General features: G+C 44.0%; 1 long non-coding RNA gene across 1 annotated transcript in view; it reads left to right on the top strand.

The window, feature by feature from the left end:
* The window catches only part of LOC141279386 (uncharacterized), a 126,009-nt gene extending 107,672 nt beyond the window's left edge, over positions 1-18,337 (top strand). Inside the window, exon 6 of the long non-coding RNA XR_012333527.1 lies at positions 18,129-18,337. This is a non-coding gene — a long non-coding RNA (uncharacterized lncRNA). The remainder of the gene's footprint in view (positions 1-18,128) is intronic.
* Positions 18,338-20,868: the final 2,531 nt, after the last annotated feature.

Below are 20,868 nucleotides of genomic sequence, written 5' to 3'. Positions count from 1 at the left end.
TAAATATCTAGGACTGGAATTGTCAGTGATATGGAAAGTGTATATTTAATTTTATAGAAACTGTCAAACTATTTTTCAAAGTGGCTACGCAGAGGAAGGTTTGGTCTAAATCCTTTCACCGGTCTTGTCTAAGTTCCAGCTTCTGCCCTTTTATAACTCAAACGAAATATCAGATAAATATACCTATTTATATATTCTCAAGGATGTTCATTGCAGTCTTGTTTAGAAATACAAAAAATAAAACCCCAAACCAAAAAACTGGAAATGATCCAAGTGTCAAAAAATAGTAGACTGCTGATTCTTGGAGTGGGGCAAGAAAAATATTAATACAAGATAAACCTGTAGCATCTTGTAGTGCCAGAAAGTAAGGAAGTGCTCGGAGAAACAAAGACTAAACCCACAATGATGAATGTCAAAGAAATGCAGGAGCCAAATGAAAGAGCTCCCGATGGCTGAAAGTGGAACAATTTGAGGAACAAAACAAAGTAATATTGGATTATAACCCAAAGTATAAAATAAGTACCCATGAGTCCATACTGATATTGATGATTGAAAAAATGAAAAGTGAAGGAGAAGAGACATATCTCCCATGCAGAAGAATTTCAAACAATTTATGTAGATACCCTGCCCACAAAGAGGGGGATTAACTCCTCACTCCAGAGTGTGGGCTTCACATAGTGACTTTTTTCCAAAAAGTACAGTGTGGAAAAGGGGGGGAAAGGGAGTAACTTGACAGAGGAGAAACATGACAAACAGTACAGCACCCAGGTGATCAAGGTCAACATCACTGGTGATAAGTCATGTTGATGGTATGCACCCTTGATGGGATGTGCTGAAAATAGCAGTTACCTCTGTGGCCTTCTTCCCCAAAACATAGCCCCTGTCTAATCATGAGGAAAACATCGACAAATATCCCAATTGAGAAGCATCCTACAAAAAACCTGGCTAAGTATTTCTCGAGACTGTCAAGGTCATCAAAAACAAAGAAAGTCTGAGAAACTGTCACAGTCAAGAGGAGCCTAAATAGCCATGACAACGAAATGTAATGTGGGATCCTGTGTGGGGTCCTGTGTGGGGTCCTGTGTGGGATCCTGTGTGGGGTCCTGTGTGGGGTCCTGTGTGGGGTCCTGTGTGGGGATCCTGTGTGGGGTCCTGTGTGGGATCCTGTGTGGGATCCTGTGTGGGATCCTGTGTGGGGTCCTGTGTGGGATCCTGTGTGGGGTCCTGTGTGGGGTCCTGTGTGGGATCCTGTGTGGGGTCCTGTGTGGGATCCTGTGTGGGGTCCTGTGTGGGGATCCTGTGTGGGATCCTGTGTGGGGTCCTGTGTGGGATCCTGTGTGGGGTCCTGTGTGGGATCCTGTGTGGGGTCCTGTGTGGGGTCCTGTGTGGGGTCCTGTGTGGGATCCTGTGTGGGGTCCTGTGTGGGATCCTGTGTGGGGTCCTGTGTGGGGTCCTGTGTGGGGTCCTGTGTGGGATCCTGTGTGGGGTCCTGTGTGGGGATCCTGTGTGGGGTCCTGTGTGGGGTCCTGTGTGGGATCCTGTGTGGGGTCCTGTGTGGGGTCCTGTGTGGGATCCTGTGTGGGGTCCTGTGTGGGATCCTGTGTGGGATCCTGTGTGGGGTCCTGTGTGGGGTCCTGTGTGGGATCCTGTGTGGGGTCCTGTGTGGGATCCTGTGTGGGGTCCTGTGTGGGATCCTGTGTGGGGTCCTGTGTGGGGTCCTGTGTGGGGTCCTGTGTGGGATCCTGTGTGGGGTCCTGTGTGGGGTCCTGTGTGGGATCCTGTGTGGGGTCCTGTGTGGGGTCCTGTGTGGGATCCTGTGTGGGATCCTGTGTGGGGTCCTGTGTGGGGTCCTGTGTGGGATCCTGTGTGGGGTCCTGTGTGGGATCCTGTGTGGGGTCCTGTGTGGGGTCCTGTGTGGGGTCCTGTGTGGGATCCTGTGTGGGGTCCTGTGTGGGGTCCTGTGTGGGATCCTGTGTGGGGTCCTGTGTGGGATCCTGTGTGGGGTCCTGTGTGGGGTCCTGTGTGGGATCCTGTGTGGGGTCCTGTGTGGGATCCTGTGTGGGGTCCTGTGTGGGGTCCTGTGTGGGATCCTGTGTGGGGTCCTGTGTGGGATCCTGTGTGGGGTCCTGTGTGGGGTCCTGTGTGGGATCCTGTGTGGGGTCCTGTGTGGGATCCTGTGTGGGATCCTGTGTGGGGTCCTGTGTGGGGTCCTGTGTGGGATCCTGTGTGGGGTCCTGTGTGGGGTCCTGTGTGGGATCCTGTGTGGGGTCCTGTGTGGGGTCCTGTGTGGGATCCTGTGTGGGGTCCTGTGTGGGGTCCTGTGTGGGATCCTGTGTGGGGTCCTGTGTGGGGTCCTGTGTGGGATCCTGTGTGGGGTCCTGTGTGGGGTCCTGTGTGGGATCCTGTGTGGGGTCCTGTGTGGGGTCCTGTGTGGGATCCTGTGTGGGGTCCTGTGTGGGGTCCTGTGTGGGATCCTGTGTGGGGTCCTGTGTGGGGTCCTGTGTGGGATCCTGTGTGGGGTCCTGTGTGGGATCCTGTGTGGGGTCCTGTGTGGGGTCCTGTGTGGGGTCCTGTGTGGGATCCTGTGTGGGGTCCTGTTGGGGTCCTGTGTGGGGTCCTGTGTGGGGTCCTGTGTGGGGTCCTGTGTGGGATCCTGTGTGGGGTCCTGTGTGGGGTCCTGTGTGGGATCCTGTGTGGGGTCCTGTGTGGGGTCCTGTGTGGGATCCTGTGTGGGGTCCTGTGTGGGTCCTGTGTGGGGTCCTGTGTGGGATCCTGTGTGGGGTCCTGTGTGGGGTCCTGTGTGGGGTCCTGTTGGGGTCCTGTGTGGGGTCCTGTGTGGGATCCTGTGTGGGGTCCTGTGTGGGGTCCTGTGTGGGATCCTGTGTGGGGTCCTGTGTGGGGTCCTGTGTGGGATCCTGTGTGGGGTCCTGTGTGGGGTCCTGTGTGGGATCCTGTGTGGGGTCCTGTGTGGGGTCCTGTGTGGGATCCTGTGTGGGGTCCTGTGTGGGATCCTGTGTGGGGTCCTGTGTGGGGTCCTGTGTGGGATCCTGTGTGGGGTCCTGTTGGGGTCCTGTGTGGGGTCCTGTGTGGGATCCTGTGTGGGGTCCTGTGTGGGATCCTGTGTGGGATCCTGTGTGGGGTCCTGTGTGGGGTCCTGTGTGGGATCCTGTGTGGGGTCCTGTTGGGGTCCTGTGTGGGATCCTGTGTGGGGTCCTATTGGGGTCCTGTGTGGGATCCTGTGTGGGGTCCTGTGTGGGGTCCTGTGTGGGATCCTGTGTGGGGTCTTGTGTGGGATCCTGTGTGGGGTCCTATGTGGGATCCTGTGTGGAATCCTGTGTGGGGTCCTGTGTGGGATCCTGTGTGGGGTCCTGTGTGGGATCCTGTGTGGGGTCCTGTGTGGGGTCCTGTGTGGGATCCTGTGTGGGGTCCTGTGTGGGGTCCTGTGTGGGATCCTGTGTGGGGTCCTGTGTGGGGTCCTGTGTGGGATCCTGTGTGGGGTCCTGTGTGGGGTCCTGTGTGGGATCCTGTGTGGGGTCCTGTGTGGGGTCCTGTGTGGGATCCTGTGTGGGGTCCTGTGTGGGATCCTGTGTGGGGTCCTGTGTGGGGTCCTGTGTGGGGTCCTGTGTGGGATCCTGTGTGGGGTCCTGTTGGGGTCCTGTGTGGGGTCCTGTGTGGGATCCTGTGTGGGGTCCTGTGTGGGGTCCTGTGTGGGATCCTGTGTGGGGTCCTGTGTGGGGTCCTGTGTGGGATCCTGTGTGGGGTCCTGTGTGGGGTCCTGTGTGGGATCCTGTGTGGGGTCCTGTGTGGGGTCCTGTGTGGGGTCCTGTGTGGGATCCTGTGTGGGGTCCTGTGTGGGGTCCTGTGTGGGGTCCTGTGTGGGATCCTGTGTGGGGTCCTGTTGGGGTCCTGTGTGGGGTCCTGTGTGGGATCCTGTGTGGGGTCCTGTGTGGGGTCCTGTGTGGGATCCTGTGTGGGGTCCTGTGTGGGGTCCTGTGTGGGATCCTGTGTGGGGTCCTGTGTGGGATCCTGTGTGGGATCCTGTGTGGGGTCCTGTGTGGGGTCCTGTGTGGGATCCTGTGTGGGGTCCTGTTGGGGTCCTGTGTGGGATCTTGTGTGGGGTCCTATTGGGGTCCTGTGTGGGATCCTGTGTGGGGTCCTGTGTGGGGTCCTGTGTGGGATCCTGTGTGGGGTCTTGTGTGGGATCCTGTGTGGGGTCCTATGTGGGATCCTGTGTGGAATCCTGTGTGGGGTCCTGTGTGGGATCCTGTGTGGGGTCCTGTGTGGGATCCTGTGTGGGATCCTGTGTGGGATCCTGGAACAGAAAAAGGACATTAGGTAAAGCAAGGAAATTTGAATAAAATATGGATTTTAGTTAATAATGATGTATCAATGTACATTCATTAATTTTAACAAATGTACCATATTAACATAAGATGTTAATAATAGGGGAGACTGTTATTTGGTTGGGTGTGAGGTATATGTCTCTCTGTACTAAGTTCACAACTTTTCTGTAAATCTAAAACTGTTTAAATGTGAAAAGTTTATTTAATCTCCCCCCCAAATTGTGGACTGCTTAAATAAATTATAGGAGCTTCATAAAATGGAGTGTACTACATCCTTTGGAGTGGATGCAATAGATATTTGTGTGTGGCTATAGAAAGAGAGTTTCAAAACATTGTTAGGGTGAGAAAAAGTCAGTAATGGAACAGTATGTATGCCACGATCTCATTTTACAAATACATTCACATGGGAAATGTGTAGGGGGCTAAGTCAACAAGCTAAGAGAGGTTATCTCTAGGTGGTAGCATTTCCAATTGTTTAACTTATCTTTCTTTTTGCTTACTTGAATTTTTCTCATTTGTCTATGATAGCTCAGTGTAAAAATAGGATGTCATAGTCAGAATCCTAAAATGACCTCCAATGACCTTTGTATAATCCCTTCCCCTGGAGTGTGGGTGGCTGTGTAAATATGTCGGCTGCCACTCCTTTGATAGGTTACATATATGGCAGAGGTGAGGAGGTTTTTGCAGATGTAATTCAAATTCCTAATCAGTTGACTTTGAGTTAATCAAACGAGAGATTATCCTGTGTGGGACTGACCTAAGCAGGTGAACCCTTTAAAAGAGGACATAGACCTTCCCTGAGATCAGAGAAGGTCCTGCTGGTCTTGAAGAAGCAAGCTGCGAGGAAGTGAATTCTACCAACAAGCACACAGCTTGGAGGAGGACCCTGAGCTTCAGGTGAGACCCCAGCCCTGGCCACCACCTGCACTATAGCCCCGGAGACCCTGAGCAGAGGACTCCGCTTAGCCATGCGCAGCCACGGAAACTTTGAGATCATAAACTGATGTTGTCCAAGCCACTAAATTTGTGATAATTTGTCACGTAGCAATAGAAAACTAAGAGATGGTAAAAAAAAAAAAAAAAAAAAAACCCAACAATAAGCAAAGGAAAAGGCAATTTAGGACAAATAGAATGAGATAGCTTCATTTCCAAACAAACTCAAAATGCCATTCTTTTTTGTTTTTGTTTTTTTTGGCAGTACGCGGGCCTCTCACTGTTGTGGCCTCTCCCGTTGCGGAGCACAGGCTCCGGATGCGCAGGCTCAGCGGCCATGGCTCACGGGCCCAGCCGCTCTGCGGCATGTGGGATCTTCCCGGACCAGGGCACGAACCCGTGTCGCCTGCATCGGCAGGCGGACTCTCAACCACTGCGCCACCAGGGAAGCCCAAAATGCCATTCTTATCCAGCTTTTGGGCTTGTTTGCTGGGCTCTTCATACCTCCTCACTCTAGCGTCTTTCAAACAATGTAGGTAAAGTTGTTTGTATTTTATGCCAATGGATTAATCATACCAAATGCTACGGATAAGAGGACAAATACTTTTAAACTATATGTAGCTGTCATCCAGTAAACTCAAGCGAGTCGGAAATAACTCAGCTGTAAAGGATGAAGGCAGAGACAGCTATTAGAGTGTCTGTTCCTCCCACCCCACCCCCACCCCCATGGAAAAAATCTTTTTTAAAATAACATATAATCGTTATTTTAAAAATCTAACAATAGAGACAAAATGAAAGGACATCCTTCTAGGAAAGTCATTTTTAAGATTAAGAAATCTTTGAAAGAAGGGTCTGTGAAGAAGGACTATTTTATGTGAAAGAGGGAAAAGTCTCAAGTTCCTGCGCAGGTGCTGTGCCCTGGTCCCAGGCAGCCCCCATAAAAGCTGTCATCACTGTCATCATCATTAAACGCGCACACAAGCCCTTTTATGTCCCATACATCGTCTTGTTTGTTAAGTGCCTGTAGGGAAGAGATGGGAGTTTGCGAGAAACAAAGTGAGAAGCCGGTGGTCTCAGAGGTGAGAGCTGACATCCATGGGGCTTTCCCACACCACGTTCAGGTCACACTTGCCCTGGGACCCAGGCAGGCCCTGGGTCCAGACCAGGCTGGCTGGGAGGATGCTGTCATAGGGGTCATTACACTGCTCGAGTGTCCTTTTGACTTTAGAAGGAGCAGAAAAGGAGGCTACCTTTGAGGTGTGATTTCAAAGTTAGGGATAAAACTCTGGGCTCAAAATTATTTCAATGACTACCTTTCACTGCGCTAGTGGTTCACCGTTAAAGATTCACTTGGGGGGATTTTGAAGGGTTTTCTGTTTTCAAGAAGCCCTTCATGAACACAGATATCCCTGGGAGACCTTTTTAAAGGGAAGCTAAACCTCGGAAAAGATTACATAGAACCAATTGATAGTAAGAATGGCTGAAAAGTGGAAAGAAAGAGAAAGGGGCCAAATTCCTGGAAAAGGTGGTGGAGAGCAGCCTCTGCCTGTTTCACTGCCTTGTGTAAACAAGAGGCGTGTGTGTGTGTGTGTGTGTGTGTGTGTGTGTGTGTGTGACACCCCCTTCCTGCATCCATTTCAGACACTGCTGAGGATTGTGATGCACTTGCTTGCTGGCCTTAAGCATCCTTCTCAACACAGCTCCCCAAGGTGTCACTACCAGTTGGCTGGGGCAGGCTGGTGAGATGAGGCCTCGCTGACATGAACTCAGGTCCTGGGCAAGCCTTGGCTGTTTGGGATAAGACTTGAAGAGGTCAAGGTGCAGGACAGTAAATGAGTTTTGGGACGCCAGGATTAGTGTAGTAATAATATAATTGACCACCTGAATGTTGTTTGTGATATAATATCATCTCATGTAATCCTCATAAAACCCAGTGAATACTCCAATCAACAAACAGATAAGAAAAGGCTCCGCTAGTACATATCGGTGCCAGAATTTCCATCTGAGGCTTCTATCACTGAGCTCATATTTTTTCTGCCACCCCTCCAGAGCCTGGCTCTGCTGTCATAGATCTAATGGGGGTAATAGAATAAGAGCACAGAAGTAAAGAGGAAAACCTTTCCAATCTGGCTTTCACTCTCATCATTTATCCCTGAGACAACATGGCTAAACTCACCACCAATAATCCCCATGTTCCTGAATTTCATGGGCATTAAAACATAAAAACTTAATCAATTCACCAATAAATTTTTGTTTGAAAAATGCAAACCATTCCAAAGTATACAGCGTAAAAGCGAGTCTTCCTTTACTGATCCTTACTAACGCTAAACCACTTTTTAGGTTAATCATTGTTAACAGTTTGCTAGATATTCTTCCAGACATATGTCTATGTATTTATACCCATATAAATCTAAATACGCAAGTATACAGGTTTATAAATGTATACCAATAAGAGTTTACTCTATCTATTGTTCTACAACTTACTTTTTCACTTCAACCTGTCTTGGGGGGCTTTCTATTTAAGCGTCTATAAATTTACATTATTCTTTTACCCTGCTGCCCAGTATTCAATAATATATGCCATTGTTTTCTTTCTACCAAATGACATTTCTGTTATTAGCAGTTTTTCAGTTTTACAAACGATGCTGCAGTGAACAGTATTGTAATCACAACCTCTTGTATATGAGTGAGCATTTCCCGAGTATAGATACATAGAAGAGAAATTGCTGGGTTAAAGAGTGTATGCAGTTTATATTTTTATAGATGCTGTCAGAACAACCCCCAAAGTTGGTAGCATTACATTTCTACCAACAAGATGTGAGAGTAACCCTTCCCCATCTTTGCCCACACTGAATATTATTAATCTTGAAAATCTTAACCATCTGGTGGTTGAACAGTGATATCTTATTGTTTTAATTTATATTTTCTGATTAGTAGTGAGATTGAGCAATAGGTACTTTTAAAATCTTAACTTAATCTCTCAGCAATTGTTGATACTCTCTCCTTAAAATACTCCCTTTCCCTGGCTTCTGTGACAAGCCACACCACACTGCCCTGGCTTTGCCTCTATACCTCTGGTCATACTCTTTCAGTCTCCATCCCTGACTTCTCCTTCTCCACCTGGCTTTAAATATTGATGTTCCTCAAGGTTTGGTCTTAGTCACCTCTCTCCTGTTCCTCCAAACACGCAGATCTCTTAATTGACATTCTCTCCCCAGACAATCTCATTCAGGCCATTTCTGCCTTCGAACTTCATCTATACGCCAATGACTCTCAGATTTGATGTCCATCCTCTCCTCTCCTGTTGCTCTAGATCTATCTACAGTATTCCACATCTCTACTTGGATGCCTCAAGTACATGTTAAACTCACCATTCCTAACATGAACTCAAGAGCTTATTCACCCAAACGAGACCTTCTTTAGGATTCCCAACTCAGTGACTATCTCACCAACTTCTGGTTGCCTAACAAGAACCGAAGGACTCATTCTTGATGGTTTCCTTGCCATGAGCCCAGTATTCAGTTCATCCCAAGTCCTATTGGCTCTTTGTCCTGAACATCTCTGGAGAGTGTCCATTTCTTTCCTTCTCCACATGCCCCACCTCCCCAGAACTTGTGCAGTGGCTTCCTAACTGGCTGAATCCATGCTTGGTCTTGGCCAGCCTATTCTCTACAATATAACCAAAGTGATTTTCAGAAAGCAAATCCGATCATGTCATTCCCCTACATAAAAATACAGCCACCAACTTGTTAAACACAAAGTTGTTTATAATTGTTGAAAGAAAGGAAGAAAAAAGAGAGAAAGGAAGCAATAACTTAAATATTCAACAATAACAGATGGGTTAAACACATTTAGTTCATCCATCTGATAGGACATGTAGATATAAAAAAAAGTGTAGTCCTAATAAATCAACTGCAGTTCAATTAAAACAAAAAGTGTAGTTCTATCAACTATAAAGGATCAGATAATTGCTATTATTTAAAAATTTAGAGCAGTGGTGACTGATAGAAATATAACATGAGCCTCATATATACTCAAAAATTTTCTAGTAACCACATAAAAAAGTAAAAAGAAACAGGTAAAATTAATTTTAATAATATATTTTATTTAATCCAATATATCAAAGATACTATCATTTCAACATATAAAAATTATTAATGGGATATTTTAAATTATTTTTTCACACCGTCTTTGAACTCTAGTGTGTATTTTATACTTACAGCACATCTCAATTCAGATGCTAAATTTTCATCAGAAATACTGATCTCTGAAGATTTAGGTTTCATGAAACTTACAGTTGAAAAGTAGAGTCACATACCCACATTGTTCCAAACATACTTAAACAATTTCCAGTAACTGAATTGAGGATCAGTTTTAACTTTAAATGTACGTTAATTTAAATTCAATTAGAAATTTAGGTCCTCATTTGGAGTAAGCACATTCCAAGTACTCGGTTGCCCACATGGCTAGTAGCCACTGTATTGGATAAAGCAGTTCTAAAGTCAAGTAAGAACTGCAAGTTCCCTAATTCATTTTTAAACGTTGCAAACGTTATTATAAAAATCCTTCAAGGGGTAAAAATATTATAGCCCAACCTCCCTTGGGAGTAAATGCTAAATAAAATATTAGCAAATGGAATCAAGCAATATTTAAAAATAATCATAACTAAATAGGGTTTATTTAAGGAATGCAAGAATGGTCCTTCCTTAGCTTTCCTGTTGGCATAAAAGATCCTGTTCAAAATTGGCATAAAAAATAAAATGCAAATAAACTTAATGAAAATGGGTCTTTATAAAGAAACTATAAAACCTTGCTAAAGGACATGAAAGAAGGCTTGAAAAATGGAGAGGCACACTCCATGATCCTGAAAGGAAAGACTAAACATTAGCAAAGGTGTGAAGTCTTCTAAAATTAATCTGTAGTTTTAATGTAATCCCAAAGTGCCAAGAGAGAACATTTGTTGGAAGGGGGAGGGGACTAGTTAAACTAATTCTAAAGTTTATTTAGAAGAATAAACATGTGGAGAATAGCCAAAGAAATAATGAAAAAAGGATAATTTGTTCTAACTGATATAAAAATGACCTATAAAACTATAGTGATTAAAAACATGGTGGTACCAGTGCAGGAAAAGACAGATAATGGAGATAGGCCCATGAATATAGGGGAATTTCATATATAACAAAGATGGTATTTCAATGTGGTGGGGAAAGTATTTACTATTTAATAAAAGTTATTGGTATCACTGAATATCCTTAGGGGAAAAAAGAAAAGTTATGTCAAACCACACCCCAAAATAAACTCCAGAGAATTTAAAGATGTGGATATTAAGAAAATTAAACAAACAAAAACCTTGAAAGTTCAAGAAGATAATACTGGAGCACATTTTAAAAGAATCTGTGGGGTGAGCAGAGCCTTTGGTAATATGGCGCTAAACCACGAGTCATGGAGGAAATGATTGACAGGTTTGACTATTTTGGCAGACACCACTGGTTACCAATGAGATGTAAATAAAAATCTGCTGGGGACCACTGGGAAAGATTTTCCTTCCCGATGAGAAGACAGACCTGAGAGATGAAAAAAAAATGGTCCTTATCCTCTTCCTTCCTAATTGGCACGTGAGGATGTAGTATTTGGAGTGTAGTAGCCATCTCACTTTACAAGGGGAGACACTGTCCACACATTATAGACGGCAAATTTGAAAGATGTACAGGGACTGATGACATCTCTGAACCATCGAACCAATTCTGGGACAACCTACCTCTGGATTTCAGGTTAATTAAATAGTTAATATTTTAAATGGTTTAAACTGCTGTTACTTGACTTTTCTGTTCCCTAGGACGGATATAAACATATAAAGATAAAAACATCCTATGGCACAAGACACAATGAACTGAGAAAACAATTTCAACATTGATGTCAAGGTTAATAGCCTTAATAAAGGTGACTACTTAATAAAAGAACCTCTACTCACCAGAAAGAAAAAAAGAGAATACTTTAAGAAAATAAAATGGGCAAAAAGCATAAACAGATAATTTGTAAATTAAATTCAACTGACAAAGATATAAAAATACACTCAACCTCACCAATAATCAAAGACTTACAGATTGAAATCACAATAAAATATCATTTTTGGCCATCATACTGGCAAAGATAAAAAGAGTGATAATGGTTAATGCTGGAGATGGTGTGGAGAATCATCTTATCTCTTACTTGTTGGAGAAATGTAAATTGGTACAATTTTCTACAGAGCCATTTATTAATATGAATCAAATTTTAAAAGATGTATCCTACTTTTCTCAGCAATTTTCCTTTTAGGAATTGTTTTAAGGGAATAATCAGACTTGTGACAAAGATATATATACAGTGATATTTAGTGCAGTATGCCTTAGAATAGAAAAAAAATGGAAATAATTCAAATGTTTCCAACAATAGGTGATTAGTTAAATAAATTATGAGCATTCATTGAATGGAATGGAATTCTATGTAGCCATTAAGAAGGATGATGCATTATATGTGTTAACATGGAAAGATATTCATGATCTAGTGATAAGTAGGAAAAAGCAGGTTACAAAACACTATGTGTTATGATTCTGTTTATGTAAATGTATGTTTATACATATGTATATACATACATATAAATAAAAACTTGAAGGATTTCTTTTTTAAGAATAGTGATTATCTTTAGGAACTGGGAATCTGAGGGAATTTATTTCTCTGTATTGGTTGAATATTTTATACATCAGAAGAAACAAAATTGATTCCAGTTTAGGAAATAAAATGTTTCCAGAATAATTTGCAATGATATGAAAAGAAACATATGATATATTGCTAAGTTTAAAAATGGAATACAAGTCAATGTTATAGTACGGTTATTTTATTTTATTTATTTTTATTTTTTATTTATTTATTTTTGGCTGTGTTGGGTCTTGTTTCTGTGCGAGGGCTTTCTCCAGTTGCGGCGAGCAGGGGCCACTCTTCATCGTGGTGCGCGGGCCTCTCACTGTCGCGGCCCCCCGGTCGCAGAGCACAGGCTCCAGACGCGTGGGCTCAGTAGTTGTGGCTCATGGGCCCAGTTGCTCTGCGGCATGTGGGATCCTCCCAGACCAGGGCTCGAACCCGTGTCCCCTGCATTGGCAGGCAGATTCTCAACCACTGTGCCACCAGGGAAGCTCAAGTAGGGTTATTTTAAGAGTGGAGCTAATTTTATTGAAAATTACCTGGAAAGTTGTACACCAAAATGTTAACAGTAGTTATCTCTTGGGAGGGGTGTCGGGGGCCGGTAGGGGGGGAGGTGGGATTGAATGATTTTTATTTTATTGGTGATACTTCCCTGTTTAAAAATATTTTTAAAAGATAGTTGTTACTCTTAAAAAACAAAAGAAAGAAAGGAGGAAGGTGGGAGGGGGAGGCGGGATGGACAAACCAAGACTAACTTGGACCAAGCCCTCTTGGAGGACAGCTAGGATCCTGAGACGCCTTCAAGATGGGTTGATTTGATGGCTTCAAATACAACCCCTGACATTTATTTAAATTTTTTGGTTTTTTGTCTCCCAGCTGGAGACGTCCAACATCCTGGGATCTGCACAGGGTGAGCCCAGGAAGAGGATAGTGAACACTGACACATTGTGGAGTGTCTCTGTCCAGCCCATAAGGATCCCTTTTCTTCTGCCTCCTTAAGGGGCCCTGGCAGTATCACAGTGGACTGTGCCAGGGTGACCCTCTGGCCCAAGTGGAGCAGAGCAGCCTCTCCTAGACATTCAGAACTGGGCCTGAGAGCTGGCCTGGGCCTGGCTGGCCACTTGGGGTGGCTACACAGAGCAGAACACAACTCTTAGTTGAGGCCTTAGAGCTCACTTCTATTTCCTGAGGCTCCTGGTACATTAAGAAATAAAGAAACAAGGTTACAAAAATGATGGTATATTTCTAATGTCTATATGAAACAAATTAATCCTTTTAACACCAAAAAATATAGTGCCACAAAAGTGATCTGTTCACAAGATAGTTACAGGATTTATTAAAAATATTAATTCATGGTGCACTACAGGCAGTGTGGTCCGGAGCCAAAAACGCCTGCGTCAACCTCCCGCTCCTCTCCCGCCACATGCCCCCGAGGCTGTGAACTCCATGCACAGGAGGAAACCCAAGTGCAGCTGGCAGCAGGCAGACGTGGGGAGCTACTGCTCCAGCTTCCCAACCCTTGCCAGGGCTCGAGTCCAGGTCCTTCTGAAGCCCACTGATCTAGCCCCCTGAGACACTCATCCTTCCAACGAGGTCCCTCATTCACTAACTCCACCTGACGGTGGATATCTTTCTATCACGGGCAATCAAAAGAACTTCAGAACAACTTGCCCACATCCCAGATTCTTATTTTTCACTTGCGATGAATTCGCCTCCCAGGGAGAAAGGGAATTTTCAGCTTCCGTGGCCCTAGTCGGCAGTGAGTTCATGCATATTCTCCCAAGGTGGAGGAGGATTGTTTAAAAGATACTGAGTGGCAGGGAGAAGAATGTCACCTCAACATCCCTCCACCAAGCTGGGAGAGGTTTGGCTGAGTCTCAAGGGCACAGGTTCAGACAAGGGCAGGCTTGGCTGCCTTACTGTGAGCTGGAGTCATTTTCCTAGTGGTGAAAAATGTTGGGGAGCCTTGGGGCCCTGCTTGAAGACCTCTCCTAGAGTGGCTTGGTCCTAAAACTGGTTTCCGAAGTGGGGTGAAGAAGGTGAGGCAGGGTATATGTCCTCTAAGGGGTTGACTTGGTTCTGTGGGAAAATAGAGCAGTAGAAGCTGGTCACCCTTATTTCTCTGTGGTTCCCATGGTGCCTAGCAGTGAGCCTTAAATAAAACAGACCCGCAGTAGCTGTTTGTGGTCCCCGGTGCTGCTGGCCACAGAAAGCCTTTGTCCTTTGCTCTTTGCTCAGGCAGCCCCAGGAGAACGTTCCAGGACTCACCTCCTGCCCTCCCATTGCAAACTGGAATTCATTCATTTAGTCAACAAATATTTCCTGAGCACCTACTCTGTGCTAGGCTCTGACTAGGGGCTGGGAATACAGGGGTGATGAACCAGACAGTCGTGGCCCTCTCTTGGAACGTTTACATCTTTCCATATGACCTTTCACCACCACCCTCAAATATACATGAGATGAAAACACTCACAAAAAGAATCATGTCTCATTTCTCTAGACCCACCAAAGACTACCAAACTTGCAGTTTGAGAGAGAGAGAGAGAGAGAGAGAGAGAGAAGCACTCACTAGAGAGAAAACTCCTAGTTTTGTGGTAGTCCCCTAGAACAAGGGGCCCATTTTTGTCAGTTCTTGTTCAAAAATCCCATGTCCCCCACTCAATGCACATACATATGTTACTCTCACAGTTTACATTCATAACATGTCCAGCTGGAGAGTGGCGAAGTCTGCCTCCCACATTATACAGAACGGATTGGCAGCTGGGACTGAAGGCGATAGAAATAAGCTATTGATCAAAGGTTATAAAAGTACTACCACTGGTATCCTGTGATGCTTGCCAGCTGAGGGCAGCAGTAAAGTGCTACACAAATGCAATAACATTTATAACCCGAGGGCAAGTGCTTTTTACGTGAAAATAAAAAACTGATCCTCTATTTAAGTCTTTCCCCCTCCTTGGGCTGGTTGGCCTTTGACAAGTGCATGGACAGATGCCTAAGCAGGGCCACTCTGGATAGGCTGGCCTTTTACTCTCTGGGTAGGTGACATGGGTTCTCTTTTTCCCCATGCCAGTGCCTTCTGGTGGTCTTTGGAGTAACCTGCACTTTTTTTTTTTTTTTTTTTAACCTGCACTTTTAAAGCTTTTCTGGCAGGCAGAAAGAAGAAGCCATGTCCCTCCATCCTGAAAGGCCCAATAACACCTTGGCCCCATGGCCTGCCTTGGTTTGCTTTGTGGACGTTGCCTGGTCCTGTTGGGAGCTGAACTTTTCACTTGAATGGATGCTGGAAATCACTCTTTAGAGCTTCATTCTGTGACATTTGTAAAAAGGAGAAGTCCTATTTCAGGGAGAAATAAATGGAGAAGAGATATGGCTCTGGAGGTACTGCAGAATAGTGAATGCATCATAATGACCGGACCTGAGCAACTCAGCTTTTTCTTCCAAAACTCACCAGACCAGCGCTTCCTAACGTGTTCACAGGAACATCAGTCCTGTAAGATACTTAATAAACAACTGGGCTATATAATCAAATAAATTGGGAAAATACTTCCTCTTGGAGATTCTTATTGGGTCTTTGCAATTTAAAGGCTCTGAGAAGTCCTGCACTAAGGAAACAGTGTAACTTTGCTTAACAGCATTTCCTGGGTTTACTTGATTGCCAAACTGTCCTCTCACTTAAAATTTCTTCGATCTTTTCTCGTTTTATTACCTAATGCCTATGAACAACAACACAATTTGGGAAACGCTGCCAAGGTACTTACGAAAGTATATGACATTTTGCCTATTGTATATTGTATGCCTACCATGTGCAAGACACTTTACATGGATTATTTCTAACCACCAAAACAACTCTGCAAGTAGTATTATGCCTATTTCACAGATGAGAAAAATGAGGCTGAGAGTGGATAAATAACCTTCCCAAGGCCGTTCAGCTAAATAATAACCAAGATTCTCACTTAGGCCGTTCTGACTCCAAACTCCACATTTCCTATTATACCATATGTCTTCCTACTTGGGATAGAGACTTACTTACATCTCTTTTTGCCAAAGAGTAGGTGAGTTGCTCTTCTTCAGAGATCCTTGTCTCAGAATTCATTCATTCTTTTTAAAGCCTTGCCTGATTTATCTCTTAGTCTAGCAGTACCCTATATCTCCTTCCTCCTGGCTTGTGGGAATTCCCATTAGAAAGCAGAACCTGAATCTAAGTAGCCATGGGCAGGAATCCCAGTTTTGCCATTTACTATTTATGTAACTTTAGGCAATTTACTTAACCCCTCTCTACCTCAATTTTCTTACCTATAAAATTTTAAGTATGTACAAAACATCTGGCCCAGAATGCTTAGTAAATGGCAGCTGTTATTTTTACTGTTAATGATTAACAGTAAGTCTTCACAGAGGGAAAAAAAAAAACTCATCAAGAAAAATTTAGGGGGGCTTCCCTGGTGGCGCAGTGGATAAGAATCCACCTGCCAATGCAGGGGACACAGGTTCGAGCCCTGGTCTGGGAAGATCCCACATGCTGCGGAGCAACTAAGCCTGTGTGCCACAACTACTGAGCTTGTGCTCTAGAGCCCGCGAGCCACAACTACTGAAGCCCACGCGCCTAGAGCCGATGCTCCGTAACAAGAGAAGCCACTGCAATGAGAAGCCCGCGCACCGCAATGAAGAGTAGCCCCCGCTCACCGCAACTAGAGAAAGCCGGGCGCTCAGCAATGAAGACCCAATGCAGTCAAAAATAAATAAGTAAATAAATAAACAAAAATTAAAAAAAAAAAGAAAATTTTAGGAATCCCTGTTTTAAATCCCCAAACTATCCTGGTATGATAAGATACAGATATTTTTGTGTTGAAGATGAAAAAACAGAAATCTGTTAAGCCAGCGGCTTTTTCAATGTACAGCTAGCAAATAGCAGAACTAGGACTTAGATTCCAAGTTCACAGAAATTTAAGACACTTCGATGTGTCAAACAGCTGAATGTACCTGAGAAGGCAGAAAATTCAGATTTAAAATTTTGGGAGCTATTTCCAATTGAAATCCAATCAGCAATGAGGATAAAATATCTCTGAAATTTAAGTTTGGTAAAATGAAAAATGAGAAACTTTAATTTTAAAAATTAGATCTGGGCTTCCCTGGTGGCGCAGTGGTTGAGAGTCCGCCTGTCGATGCAGGGGACACGGGTTCGTGCCCCGGTCCGGGAAGATCCCACATGCCATGGAGCGGCTGGGCCCGTGAGCCATGGCCTCTGAGCCTGTGCGTCCGGAGCCTGTGCTCTGCAACGGGAGAGGCCACAACAGTGAGAGGCCCATGTACCGCAAAAAAAAAAAAAAAAAAAAAATTTAGATCTAAAATTAGATTGGAAGCAGGGCCCACGTGTATTACCCACTACCATATCTTGTTTGTTTGTTTACTTTTTCTTGTTATTCACAATTACTCAGGCCAAATCATTTTCCCTTAAAACAACATTTTTGTAAATTGACATAGGTCCCCATAACAGATGAACATAAAATCCCCACATTAACGTTGTCATACTCTCAGTTGGTTTTGCTCTGTGATCTTTTTGGTTTTGCCTAGGCTGCTGAGGCGAGGATGCTCCAGGATGAAATGAGCTGTCTTTAGGCAAAGTTAGTCACAAAGCTTAGGTTCGAGCATTTCAGCGTGGAATGAGTCTGTTCCCATCAGCCCACTGATGTTTATCATAGGAAATGTAGTCTTCATCCAGATTGGAATTGGAATGAGTTTTTCTTTTCTGTTAGATGAACAGCAACAACACAATGTACTTGGAAAAACAAGTTTGTGCTTATGCTAATTGAGGAAGTAGTATTAAAGTGTTTGTGGCTCTGAGACTCATAACCCCTGTACCTTCGTGGAGTCAAAAGTCCCCAAGTGGCTATTGGAAAATGCTTCTTGTTTTTTAATTCTCACTCTCAATGAGTTAGGAGCATATATTGCTGTTTCTGGTCCCTACTTCTCTGTGTTATCTCCCTATCCACCAGTGAAATTCTTAGCCCAAAGTTGCTAACCCACTACTACCTCTAGTTTCATTCACCCACCCAGATGCTGGGATGGTAGAAGTAGTGTTATTTTAAATTAAAATTAAAATTTAATGAATTCCTCTGTCTTTCATTTACAGCACTAGTTTTCAGTAAACTCAGTCTTTTGCAATTTCTATCTCATCAGTTCTCTGCAGGCAAAGAGAGGAACATGAGCAGTATGGTGTGTCCATTTTACAGATGGGAACAACAGAGGACTGTACCTCAAAGCTGGGAACAACCTCTCTCCCATCTCATCAACATCATAGTGTGGAAGAGATTTGGCTTATTCATGCAACAAAGTGTAAAACACAAATGTTCAACCTCTGTTTAGCCCTGGGGGAGTAATAAAGCTTTCATCAATAGACATCTATAGACATAATGCTTTGAGTCCAAAGTTTTTGAGTTCTGCGAGCCTTAAAAACATTTATTATTTGAATAGTTTTCTTAGCATTGCCACCCGTGGGAAAATACTATCCCATTTTAGGGATGAAACTAAAAGGAAAGTACATTGGCTGGACGTAAAAGGAGAGAATAAAGTCTAGGTCTTCTGCTTTTCCACTGCCACCACTTTGGGGTATGGTTCTCTGTGTGTCTAGCTCGGATGCACACAGATGTTGAGTTTAACACTAATGGGTATCAGGTTCATCCAGAGATCATGACCTCAGTATATAAATTATTCAGCAATTAGGTTGATGTGACTATTTATAGGTCATAAATCAGTTATAAACTCAGAAATATGAGAACAGATCCCTAAATAGGCAATTGTTACCTATCAAGGGCTTAATTTAAATATGCAAGGTTGAAGCCAAGCAAATTACATATCTGATACCCTATGTGTTGGGCTTTGGGAGAAGTGGTTAGGATGGGTGCATTAATTATAACAAGGGATGAGGGGTAAGTCCTGCTATGACAAAATGGATTTCTATCTTGAGCAAGCTCCAAATAGTTGGTAATGGCTGATGCACTGTGTTGAGAAGGATTCTGAGGCCAAGTTCAGACCTCTGGTAACCCACAGGCCACAGATTTGCCATCCCTGACTTGGGTATTTCATACTCTTTATCCATCAGTGACAGATGTTTCCTCAAAATGAGCACAGTGGGTCACATTTATTCACCAAAATTGTCCTGCTGAATCTTATACTCTGATGCATCTCCTACAACCAATCAAGGAAAAAGAAACCAAATTGCCTCCTTTCAAAGACCCTTAGAGAGATGATAAGCCATTTGCAAGATTGAGATAATGAAGAAGAAATAAGGACACTCTAAGGTCCAGCTGTGACAAATCAGGCTGCTGGCTGGATTTGGGGTAACTCCTTGTTGCCGTCATTCAGAGGGGCAGATTTCTCTGCCATGTCTGGGTTCTGAGACTCAGACTGCCTCCTTTCTTTTCTTCTTTAGTAGTATATCTTTCTCTATTCAGGATCCAGGTCGATTCAAGTGCATCCTTCCATCGTATTTCAGTGTGAAGGAATGCCAGGCCAGATACATTTGAGGTCATTCCTAAACTCTAAGTTGCTCCAGTCTCCTAGCCGTGGATAAAGCCCTAAATGAGTCCCCTTCCTTCAGTGGACAGGGCTTTCAAGGATCTGACCCCTGGGATTATGATTCCTGTGGCTGCTTCTTCTCTCGTTCCTCTCTATAGGCCCACATCAAACAAACAATCACTCCTAGACCTTACTCTGGTTTCTGAAAAATCAGGTCATGTCCTGTTTGGATGCCAGGCACACCCCTGTGGCTTTCTGTTCAGAACCGCACTATCTTTACAGCTCCTTGGTTCAGCACCCTGCCTGCCAACTCCAGGTACTCTGCTTTGTCTCAGGCTTAATTCTGCAGGCTTTCCCACAGACCAACCCTCCCTGCTGGTCCTGGGGCTCAGTGATAGCACCCCTTAGCTATTTTGATCCAACTCCCCTTCTGTGCAAAATTTCCCTTTTTTTCTAAAAGAATTCTTGAGATCTCTGTAACTTCTTTCCTATTGTCCCAAGGGGCATCATCCTAAATAGATAATAATTTACATTTATTGAGAGTTTATGTGCTGGAACTCATCCAAACCTTTACCAGCGTTATTTCATTTAATCCTAATAACAATTCTATTCTTATCCCCATTTAACAGATGAGAAGACTGAGGAACTTGAAGTTAATTGTCCAGAATCATATAGCAAGTGGTAAATGGTGATATGGCTTTGGCCATCTGATCCAACTGATCATTTTGCAAAACTGCCACGTGATAATTCAAAATCACATTTGGACAGCAAAGGCAGTTGCTATCTCCTCTGGGAAATCTCCACTGCTTTCTTCCAAATTCATGATCACCTTTTTCTTTACACCCCTAATGATAAAACCCATGTTTATGACAGAATTCTCAGACCTTTAAAAACACTCAGTGATTACATAGGTGTGTTCGTTTTGTGAAAATTCCTGATGTGATTTGTACGCTTCTCTGTATGAATGTTATACTTTAATTAAACAGTTTCTATAAAAGATACCCTCAGATACCTACCTCCCTGCACCCCCATTTTAGGACTGCAACGCAATTTGCCAATGCTTTTGGGGAAGGTGAATTTTGCAGCACGTAGTCAGATTTCAATATTCAGGATGAACGTACATTGTGCTACCTGGGCATGCTGTGCTTGACCCCATGGGTTTTATGTGATACAGAGGCTGTAGAAAACTTATTAGAACATTATTTCAATAAGGGGAGGAGAACCTTACGTCATTGCAAAAAACTTGTGCCCTAACTGATTTAACTTGGAAAATGAAAGGTTGCACACTACAATTTAACGCTGCTTTCACTTGTTTGGAATTTGGGTTGTAACATATTTATAATAGGGTTTCACTTGTGTAGATGTATTAATTAGTTCTTCAGATTTTCAGGTTTCAGTGTTC

The sequence above is a fragment of the Tursiops truncatus genome, chromosome 8 (assembly GCF_011762595.2).
Source record: "Tursiops truncatus isolate mTurTru1 chromosome 8, mTurTru1.mat.Y, whole genome shotgun sequence".
NCBI classification, from domain to species: Eukaryota; Metazoa; Chordata; class Mammalia; order Artiodactyla; family Delphinidae; genus Tursiops; species Tursiops truncatus.
Note: the sequence above shows the minus strand (reverse complement) of the source record. Positions and strands in the feature narration are given on the sequence as shown.